The sequence below is a fragment of the Rattus norvegicus genome, chromosome 20 (assembly GCF_036323735.1).
Source record: "Rattus norvegicus strain BN/NHsdMcwi chromosome 20, GRCr8, whole genome shotgun sequence".
Taxonomy (NCBI): Eukaryota; Metazoa; Chordata; class Mammalia; order Rodentia; family Muridae; genus Rattus; species Rattus norvegicus.
The window spans coordinates 49960880-49971629 of NC_086038.1; the positions used below are offsets into that span (position 1 = coordinate 49960880).

Below are 10750 nucleotides of genomic sequence, written 5' to 3' on the forward strand. Positions count from 1 at the left end.
TATGGAAGACACAAGGCATCAAGACACTGAACACAATGTGCTGTGGTCGAACATTAGTGCTCCTCTTGGGGTTTTCCGACTGGAGCAGAAGGTCCTCTAGACTTAGACATGTTAGACAAAGTTCCCACCGCAACGTGAGCAGTAGCTATATGGTTTCAGCCCTCCAGGAGTGGATTAGCCTATGTTCAAGTTCAGCATTCTTCAGTGTTAACTGAAAACAAAATTAACTGAACCACTGTGAAAACCGAGATATATGACTACATAGTATAATTTCAATTGTGTAAAAGAAAATGTCCAGATCACAAGTACAAGCACACTTCTACGGGATTTATAAAGAGTTGAAAAAACCAGAGCTGGGGGCCAGGAGATCAGAGCAAAATATCTTAGGTTTTCAACTCAAGTGTGTTAATTGTGTTCTTTGTCTTTATTCTGTGTATAATTTATACTTTTAGAAAGTTTAATCTTAGAAAATTAAATTTGAAAAGTTTTATTTATAGATATAGACAGATGACAGATAGAGATAGATATAGATAGATGATAGATAGATAGATAGATAGATAGATAGATAGATAGATAGATAGATAGATAGAGATGAAGGGGTTTTTTTTTACATTTTTTAATGTGTATGGGAGATTTGCCTGCATGTATGTATGCATGTCTGTGGGAGATTTGCCTGCATGAATGTATGCATGTTCTAGGCACCATGTATATTCAGTAACCTCAGAAGCCAGAAGTGGATGCTGAGTCCCCCAGAACTGGCATTATAGTTGGTTAGCAGCCATGACCATGGGTCCTAGAGGTTGAATCTGGGTTCTCTGTGAGAGCACTAAGGCTCTTAACAACCAAATCATTTTCTCAGTCCATAAGAAATGAGTTTATATCAAAAGTTACCCTACTGGTTATGAGAACAGATCTGTCCTGTTTACAGCCACATATCCCTGTAGCATTAGGTATGATTATTTTTTTTAGTAAATATCTATTGATAATCAGAAAAAATAAATAGGAAAAATATTGTGGTGTGCTTTATGCATAGCAAACAACCCCAGTTAATTCTCCATTACTTAAGTGATTAAAAACTTTGGAAAATAAGCAAAAACACAGAAATGTTGTTAAAACAGAAGCACAAGTATTCTACCTAATCCTAGTTCTTCCAAATTCTCCTTTTTTTAAAAAAATTCTAAACTAGGGAGAATTTCACGCTCGTTTGGAGCCAGCACTGCCGTGGGGTGGGAGGGAAGTATAGAACAGAGGCTTGGGGACACAGTCTGCCAATGAATCATGGGTCTTCTCTCTACTTCTTTGACACGCTCCCACAAAAAAATAGCACATCAGACAAGCAAAGGGAGTTTTCTGTCTTTGGCCCTTCAGTTTGGCCCTTGGTATCTCTGGGGCCCCACTCAGATGTAGCAGAGTAGATCTGGTTCCCTTTGACTCCCAGAACTCTCATTTGGAGATTTCCATTTTTACTTGACCCGAATCTGGTCTCAGACCCACATCCAGTAGCAATCCTTGCCATGGAGGAGACAGCCTTGGCAGGCTTGGCTGTGCTCTCACATCCCACCCAGATCCCCAAGTCCAAACCCAAGGGAGATTGCATCAGATTTGCCAAGGCAGACCAATTAGACATCCTGCAATCCTCCTGGTGACGCCATGCATGTGAAAGCCTTGGTTGTACTGTGTCACGTTGCTAAATTTAGAGATAGTCTGAAAAGAGGGAAAGGAAAGCAAAACCAATCCAGGAACAGAAGAAACTTGCCCGGGCCAGTTGGTCTTTACATATTTGCAATGCAGAGAGAAGACAGGTTGTTCCAAGCCTAGCTAGTTGCGACAGAGTCCTTGTTTCCCCGAAGTTAGCCTGGAGAAGGAAGTGCCTTCTAGGTGCTTGGGGCTGATGTCTGCCAAGCCCACACATGATGTGAGCTGACAACAAGCTGTAATTAGTACCCAGAAAACCAAGTCAGCTATCCAGCACAGTTAGATTACCCTGTGAGTGCATCTCACAAGCATACAGACACTACTGAGCCCACAGGAGAGACAAGCATCCACAGAATTATTAATAATACTGAGTCAATGTTATTAATGAGATACATCTCACATATGCATCAGATGGACCTTTGATTCCTGTTGGAAAACTGGACAGAGTGTATGCTAAGACTGCAAAATATTAACAGCTTCAATCTTAATAAAGTACAATATTATCCATTTAGACCACTTGAAAAGATACCATGCACCCTTTTTCCCAGGCAAAGATAGGAACAAAACAATAAAAACCTATCCAGGCATTTTTTTTTAACGCTAATCCTTCCGAGAATCTTCTCAATTCTTTTGTTTAGAGTCTTTCCACTCCTTCTGGACGTGAAAGTCCCAATCTAAGTAATATCTACTTAAGGGTTTTCACAAATTAACACTTCACCTGATGTTCTGTTGACAGCTAATACCTCAAACAGGGGGGGAGAGTCGCAGACAATGAAGAGATACACCTGGCAGGGACTATCACTGATGCAATCTAAAAACGCTCCAGAAGATGTGGAAATGCACGTTGTCCTAAGAGCAGGGCATGCAGGAGCACACACAGCAGAAACCACCCAGTGGTTTGCTATAGATGCCAGTTACTAGGTTCCCTGTCATTCATGAGGATGTGTTTCTAACAGAAGATGCATTCTCTGAAACCAAGAATTTCACATTCCAGAACCCAAAGTTCACTTCTGATTGAATCTCCAAGAAAAACATTGAAGAGACTATAAAAAACGAGAGGGAGGGAGGGAGGGAGGGAGGGAGGGAGGGAGGGAGAGAGAGAGAGAGAGAGAGAGAGAGAGAGAGAGAGAACATGTGAATAGAAGAAAAAGAAATAGAATTTTGTTAGGAAACAAGTTATAGAAGTATAGAGAAATATTGTGATATATTAGGTCTGGTTATATTTCTGTATATGCATATATTTCATGTTAATAGCCAAATATTTTAAGAATACCAGTTCTATCAATATTACTTTTCTGCACTGGAGTCTTCAAAATAACCTTTCTACATTGTTTTGATTTGTCTTCTAAAACCCAGAATCCCTATCAAGCAATGTTGAGGGCTCATTTATATTTCTGTTGCTTCAGCCATATCCTGAAAATGAGGAAGAAACAAGGAAATGGGTGCAAACAATTCTAAAGTGAGATCTCCAGCTTGAAGAAAATGATCCTATAATTCCACACATGACTCAAAGGTAGTCATTATCCAGGTAGAACACACATACACACACACACAGTCACAAATACACACACAGATGCAGACAGACACACACACACATAGACATGGACACACACACAGACATACACACAAACAAGGACACACACACAAACAGGGACACACACACAAACACATACAAACACACACAGACACAAACACAAACACACACAGACATGGACACAGACACACATGGACACAGACACACGTGGACACAGACACACACAGACATAAACACAAACACACACAAATACAGACATGGACACACACATGGACATATACACACACACAGACGCAGACACACACAGACATGAACACATACACACACACACACACACACAGAGACACATACACACACAGATGAAAGTGAAGTGATGAAAGTAGTTAGGTAAGTTTGTTCACCAGTTCCTGTGCCATATACATCATAGGCCACAAATTAGAAATCATATTTTTCTTTCAGCAGCAATAACAAAAGCCCCTCAGGTCTCACTTTACATCAGCAGTCCTCTGAGTCTCCTAACAGGCTAAACCAGATCTTCTGTTCACGTGAGCCAGATGTGAGGAACTTCCACAGATGAGGAACAACAACCAATCAGCTTTCTTCTTTGCATAAATAATAGCTAGAACTGCCCCTCTTGCCTAATGCCCTTTCCCTTCCACCAGGAGCATGTAATAGATGACAGACAGATAGACAGACAGACAGGATGATAGATTATTGATAAAGATTGATTCATGAAGAAACAGTTGTCTAATTCCCCTCTCTCTGAACTGTCAACTATAAAAAATAGTTAGAGTAAAACTGGCATCAAAGTATCTTCCTAAGGAGTCATAAAAATGGCCAAGAAGTAATGAGGAAGGCTCAACATCAGTAAGCATCTGGGCATCTAAATCAAGGCTATGATGAGGCACACCTCACGGTTGTTGAGATGGCAACCGTACAGAGCTGGCAAACACTGATAAGAGACTGCAGATACGAGAGAAAGTGGTGGTCGGGGAGTGCGCACTGGCCTAGGCACTGAGGAAAATTGTACAGAGATCCCTCACAAAACTAATTCCACTTGTGGTATACAAGATGAGATCAACACCTTGCCCCTACCCACCTCATGATTTGTCTATGATTTCACCACTAAAACATACAGATGTTAAGTATTGACTGATAAATGAGTTGATGAAGAAGTTGTGATATGCTCAAGGGTATACTGCTCTCCGATCTTAAAATTCTTGCCATAAGGTTCCTATAATCTCCAACATGTGTAAAACTGGAGTAACATTTTTGCTGTGTGAAATGGGCCAGGCATAGAAAAGTTAAAAGAGCGTCTCATGTAGATATGAAATCATAAAACAAGTGGACAAAACGTCAATGGCATAGAAGAAGGAAGTGAACCCGTGGTATGGAGTGCAGGCTCCAAGATGGGATGGGGAGATGGCAGTCTAAGGGCAGAGAGCCACACAGTGAATGTTCAGCAGGAGGAGGATAGCTAATAATGTGTTCTAAACTTGAAATGCACTGAGTAGATTTTAGGTACTTTTACTACAGGCACAGAAAGGTGAGTGTAAACCGGGAATATATTAATCCCTTGACTGTAGTCATCACTTCAATCACAGGATTGTAAGCATCTAGGAACTCGTCTTCTATGGTAGTTATTCCATTCTCCTACACAAATATATCCCATCTCACAAGACTTGAGTCTTGAGTGACTCCCTCTTTCCCTGTTGGAATTTGTCCCACATGATGCCATCAGAAGGTGAGAAGGCAGACGTGTCTGACAGATGATATTGAACATAGCGTAGCATAAGGGCGCCATGCTCAGTCTTCCGTATACGCTTTCTACCTACCTTGCTGTTTGTTGTATTGGAGGTTGCTTTCACCACGTTTCCTTAGGTCCCCTTTACACACAACAAACTTACTCTGAATCCGGCCTAGATGATTACTCAGTGGGCATGCGTCTCAGCTCCACATACAATAAAGAAATACCATACTTCCCATGTGAGTACAACAGTCCTAAGAGCCTGGGAAACCAACCCATGAGTCATATTAGAGTAATGCACTGCTTTCTAGTAAGAAATTCCTTGGAGTTGTGTCTACAGTTTAATAGGAGACAACTTTTACAAGAACATTTTGCTCAACAAAAATTCCCTTCATAACTTTCAGAAATAGAGTTTGCACAAGAATATCTGAGTTGCATAGACACTACTGAAGGACAGCCAGCCCCAGAGCAGCCATCTGATGCGAGTTTCCAGTTCTCAGAATGGGATGTTCAAGGCACTGGGAGGCAACTGCCAGCACTCGCTCGTTCCTGCTGTTCAGGGGTGGTTTGTTGTCCTTACCAGGGTTCATTACATTTTGTATCCCAGGAATTGATCACCACTAACAGAACATTATCCTGGGGATCGATCCTTATTAACAGAACATTTTCACATGACGTTGGATTCTTCAAATGCTTTATGTCTGATGACTAAGCCACGGTCTGAAATACCGTGGGCACTGTGGACCGGATTCCCAGACTTTAGTCTAAGGTGCTATGAATGTTTAGGTCATTGTCTCACCCAAAGCCTGTTTCTCATCTATAAAACAGTACTAATCCACGGGACAAGTCTTCAGGGAAGGACTCTTCACCAGTAGGAAGTTCTACTGGGTTATCACAAAGTTGGATTTGAGGGAGTGAAATACTTGAAGAGTTAATTCTAGTATTTTCAGACTTTGAGCGAGGAAAAGGAGTGCTTATGAAGGTGAGAAGTGAGTTGTTAAAAGGGTCCCAGGAACACAGAGAAGGCTCTGATGTCATCACACTCATTGTCGGCTTAAGGTAAAAGTGGTCGATAGCATTAGCATTGATCCACTTGTAACAACAACAACAACAGCAGCAACAACAAGAGCAACAACAAGAGCAACAACATCAACAAGAACAAGAGCAACAACAAAAGCAACAACAGCAACAAGAGCAACAACAGCAACAACAAGAGCAACAACAGCAACAACAAGAGCAACAACAAGAGCAACAGCAGCAACAACAAGAGCAACAACAGCAACAAGAACAACAATAAGAGCAACAACAGCAATAACAAGAGCAACAACAACAAGAGCAACAAGAGCAACAACAAGAGCAACAAGAGCAACAACAAGAGCAACAACAAGAGCAACAACAAGAGCAACAACAAGAGCAACAACAGCAACAAGAGCAACAGCAACAAGAACAGCAACAAGAGCAACAACAGCAACAAGAACAACAATAAGAGCAACAACAGCAATAACAAGAGCAACAACAACAACAGCAACAAGAACAACAAGAGCAACAAGAGCAACAATAAGAGCAACAACAACAACAACAAGAGCAACAACAGCAATAACAAGAGCAACAACAACAACAGCAACAAGGACAACAACAGCAACAAGAACAACAAGACCAAGAACAGCAACAACAAGACCAACAACAGCAACAACAAGAGCAACAACAAGACCAAGAACAGCAACAACAAGACCAACAACAAGACCAACAAGAGCAACAACAAGAGCAACAACAGCAACAAGAGCAACAACAACAACAACACCTCAAACTTTGAGCTGTGTCCAAGAGCACCATTTATTTTACACCAAATACTCTGGACATTTGGTGCCTCCAATTGTAAGAAGTGTGAATGTTTAGGGATTTCCCTGTAATTGATACACAAAGTAGAAAACCAGACTAAAACCCAAATTCCACCTCCCAGTGTTGTTCCAGTTGTGTAGAGAAAGCTCCCTCACCTGCATCCCACACCAGGTCTTCAAAAAATGCATTTCCTATGGACCCTGGGGCAAAAATGTGAACATTTCCTCAGACACACTTCATGTTTAAAGTTTGTGACCTAACCAACAGGGCAGAATCCCTGTGATTTACTCTAAAGCATGACACAGGGCAGGTGAGCAAAGGTCTTGGCCTCGCAGGGCTGATCACTGAGTTCAGTTCCTGGGAACCACACAAAGGTGGATGGATAAAACCAATTCCACAAGTGCCCTCTGACCCCTACACGTTCACACACTGTGGAACACGTGATCCCACCCCCAAACATATCATGTTCACACACCACAATAATAATAAGAAATTTTAAAAATAAGTAAATAAAATGAAGTATGAAGTTAAAGCACCATGTCTATGGACTAACTTGGTCCATATATAACCAACTTGGTCTTTACACAGCAGGCAGAAATGCTGTTGCCCAAAAGACAGACTTCAGAGGTGACTATTTCCCAATTCTCCTCCTTCAGAAGGCTGGGTTAGGTGCCTTTTGCATGTTTGTCTGATCTGTGTCTACTCTATTGCTGGGTCATTTTGCACAGAAATTGTTTCCCCTTATTGAACTAGGAGGCCAGTACCATGAGCCAGCTCCCTGTGGGCACACAAAAGCTAACGCCTCTTTTGCCCTCTTCTTTGATTAAATTATAATTGTTGTCGTTGGTTTTCAGTATAGCACTCTTTTGTTGGTCTTTTGGGTTTTGTTTTTCAAGACAGGATCTCTGTGTAGCCCTAGCAGTCCTGGATCTCACCGTGTAAACCAGGCTGAACCAGAATTAATGGAGATCCTGCACGTCTCTACCTCCTGAATGCTGAAATTAAAGGTGTGTGCCACCACCTCCAGGCCAATCCAATACATCTGGGTTCTGAGCACTTGCTTTGTGCTGACCACTTAAATACCCTTTTTAATCTATACAATTTCACTACCCATGGTAGAAATAGAAGACAAGAAGTTGGTTCCCTTGCTCACGTTCATGAAGCAAACACCATAGAGAATGTGAAGGAAATCAGGACTAAAGTTTCTCAAATTAGATCTTGCCTGCTTCCATTATCTCCCAGGCCTAGGCTGTTACACGAAAAGCTGATAGAAAGGAAAATGGCATTAAAGGAAACTGTGGACAAGAGCTCAGAGTGGCTGGTTGGCAATTTGAAGTACTGTCCTGTGAGAGTTTTAAGGTCCTATGTCAAGTGACTGACTGCTTCATATGCTGACTGTGTTCCTCAAGCCTTCAAATAACCACAACATAACAGGTCATCCCTAAGAAGAGCAGTTCACTTAAGGCAGAGATGACTCAGTGGTTAGAGTACTGGCTGTTCTTCCAAAGGACCCGGGTTCACTTCTCACCACCCACGCAGCATCTCACAACTGTCTGTAACTCAAATTCCAGAGGCTCCAACACTTACACAGACAGACAGTTGAAACACCAAGTCACATGAAATAACAATAAATAAGTTTTTTGAAAAATAAAGAATTGTAAAAGTACACTGTAAGGTTCTCAACAATAGAAATATGAAAACATTGAGGATTGGGGTTGGGGGGTCAAACTCAGGGCTGAAAACTGGAACAATTTTGGGGGACTAGGTTTAGAAAGAAAAAGAAAAGGCAAGAGGGACGGTCTCTTAAGAGTAAGTTCTAAGCTGCGAAGACTTAGGGAACGGGTAGCAATTAAGTTTAGCATCAAGGTTTTTTTTTTTTTTCTTTTTTTTTTTTAAAGTCTCAAGGATTTCATCAGGATAAACTCATACACGGTGTGAAACCTGGAGTGCCAGGTGGCATTTTCTAAGTTACTTGGTTAGGACAGGTTTCTGACAAAGGAGATAGAACGCCAAGTTCAGAGTTTTATTTAAAGTTTGGTAGACAAGTGGCAACAAGGGATTCTATGTTGGAGCAGCCTTGTCTTTATGGAGACATTGGAATGAACCAGATGGGGAGGTATCTCTCTCCTGCCTGGATTTTTGGGGGGATTGGAGGGGTTAGTGGGCAATATATTAGCTTGAGACTCTGGTAATATTCTAGCTAAAAAAAAATGAATAGACATTTGGTATCTCCTTTTGAAAGACAACTTCTTGAATCTTTTTTTTTTTCCCCAAAAACATACTTCTTGAGTCTTCCCGAAAATGTACTAACTGGAGATTCTTTCTGCTACCTTTTGCCTATCAGAGAGGCGACTTGGCTTTTCTCCTGGCTAATGGACACCATAAGCAGAAAGCGTTTGAAGCTCTTTGGGTCATTTGGAGGGAAGCATTAAGAAAAGCTTATTTTTATTAGAGTTAATAAATAGGCAGCATTATTCAAGATGCTAAGAGCAGAACATTTGTTTCTCTCCTCCATACACAAAGGTCTCCAGCATTGTGTCTGTCCTCCGCTGTCTCCCAGCCACCCCCTCACCAGCCCCTGCCAGGCACAGCTTCTCCTAGTCCCTTCGCTCACTTCCTAACCGGCAGCTCTATGTCTTCCTCCATGAGGCACCATGTGCTTCAAATCAAAGCCCATTGTCCATCTGACGGTCTCTCCCCTTTCTTTCTTATTCCTCCCTGTGAGTCACATCCCTCGGAAGTCTATCTTCCTTTGGAGTGTCTTTCTTTTTGAATCACTTCAGATCCTGAAATGATGAAGGGAATTGCAACAGTACCACATTTTCCTGTGTCATGTAAACAATGCTGGAAAGCTTACTTCCGCTCAGAATGTGCCGTCCTTTTCCTTTTGTGATGTCTGCTTTGGAGGAAGGGCTGCTGTGAGCTGAAGACACAGAGATGGTTGGGGACCTTGAATTGTGTCCTCCCTGAATGCTCGTAAGGTTCTTACACATCACCTAAAATGTGACTGTCTTTGTAGTGTTGAAACCAGTGGTATATCATTGACCAACAAAATCAAAGCATACTTCTAAGGTGTGCTGAAAAACTAGCAGCCCACCATATTTTGGAATATGCAATGAGAAAGACCTAGACTACATTTGTCTACCACTGGTAGGAGACAGAGGCACTGCAGATGGCCACGTGACTGCAATGACGTTTTCTCACTGCCATTAGGCCCACCGTCTATCTAGAATATGGCCGACTTAAGCCTGGGTCCTAGCCTCAACACTTCCTGACGAGTTGATCTAGTGAAACTTCAGATTCAACTTCACTCGTGAGAATAACACGATGACTTGCAGCCTCCTTGGGACATTCAGGTGAGAGAGTACCTGCTTGCCTCCATGACTCTGAGAACTGTAATTATTGACTGTCAAAGGGACATCTGGGAGATAGACGGCTGGGGAGACAGAGAGCAGTGCCCAGTCCAAGACAAAGTACTAGACAATGAGGACTTGGAATTACTTGCATGCATGAAGGCAGCCAGTCAGTCCTTTAGAGGAACTGTGCGGTCAGGAGGACCTAGTATCTGGTAAAACCCAGTGTCTGTAAGTTTATGTATCAAAAGGAGGGGTCACTGTTGTGACTGGATTCATTTTAGGTGTGCTTTAAGATGCAGTTTGCCTCGTGTGCTCTATCAGATGTGGGCTCTTCCTGCTTCAGACTAGAATTTCAAGATGGGGATGGGCTGCTGGGTCCCTCCTGTTGGCTGAAGAAACGTGTTTCTTTAGCAGTCTGCCAGGCCTTGACACATGGCAAACATAAAACCATCATAATGTGAATAGCTCAAAGAGGCCAGTTTGAACTCCCCCCCCCCCAAATTGCTGTGTTTAAAAGGGCTCATTTTCCAGACCTGACATTCGCGCGGTTCAATGCTCCGTTCTTCCCAGCAATCTCCA

General features: G+C 42.1%; 1 long non-coding RNA gene across 5 annotated transcripts in view; it reads right to left on the reverse strand.

Annotated features, from left to right (window-relative positions):
• LOC102555236 (uncharacterized) overlaps positions 1 to 2617 on the reverse strand; it is a 119772-nt gene extending 117155 nt beyond the window's left edge. For all 5 annotated transcript variants that reach the window (XR_005497363.2, XR_010060910.1, XR_010060909.1 and 2 more), the window contains exon 1: positions 1 to 2617. This exon is cut by the window's left edge and continues 9564 nt beyond it. This is a non-coding gene — a long non-coding RNA (uncharacterized LOC102555236).
• Between the last annotated feature and the right edge of the window lie 8133 nt (positions 2618 to 10750).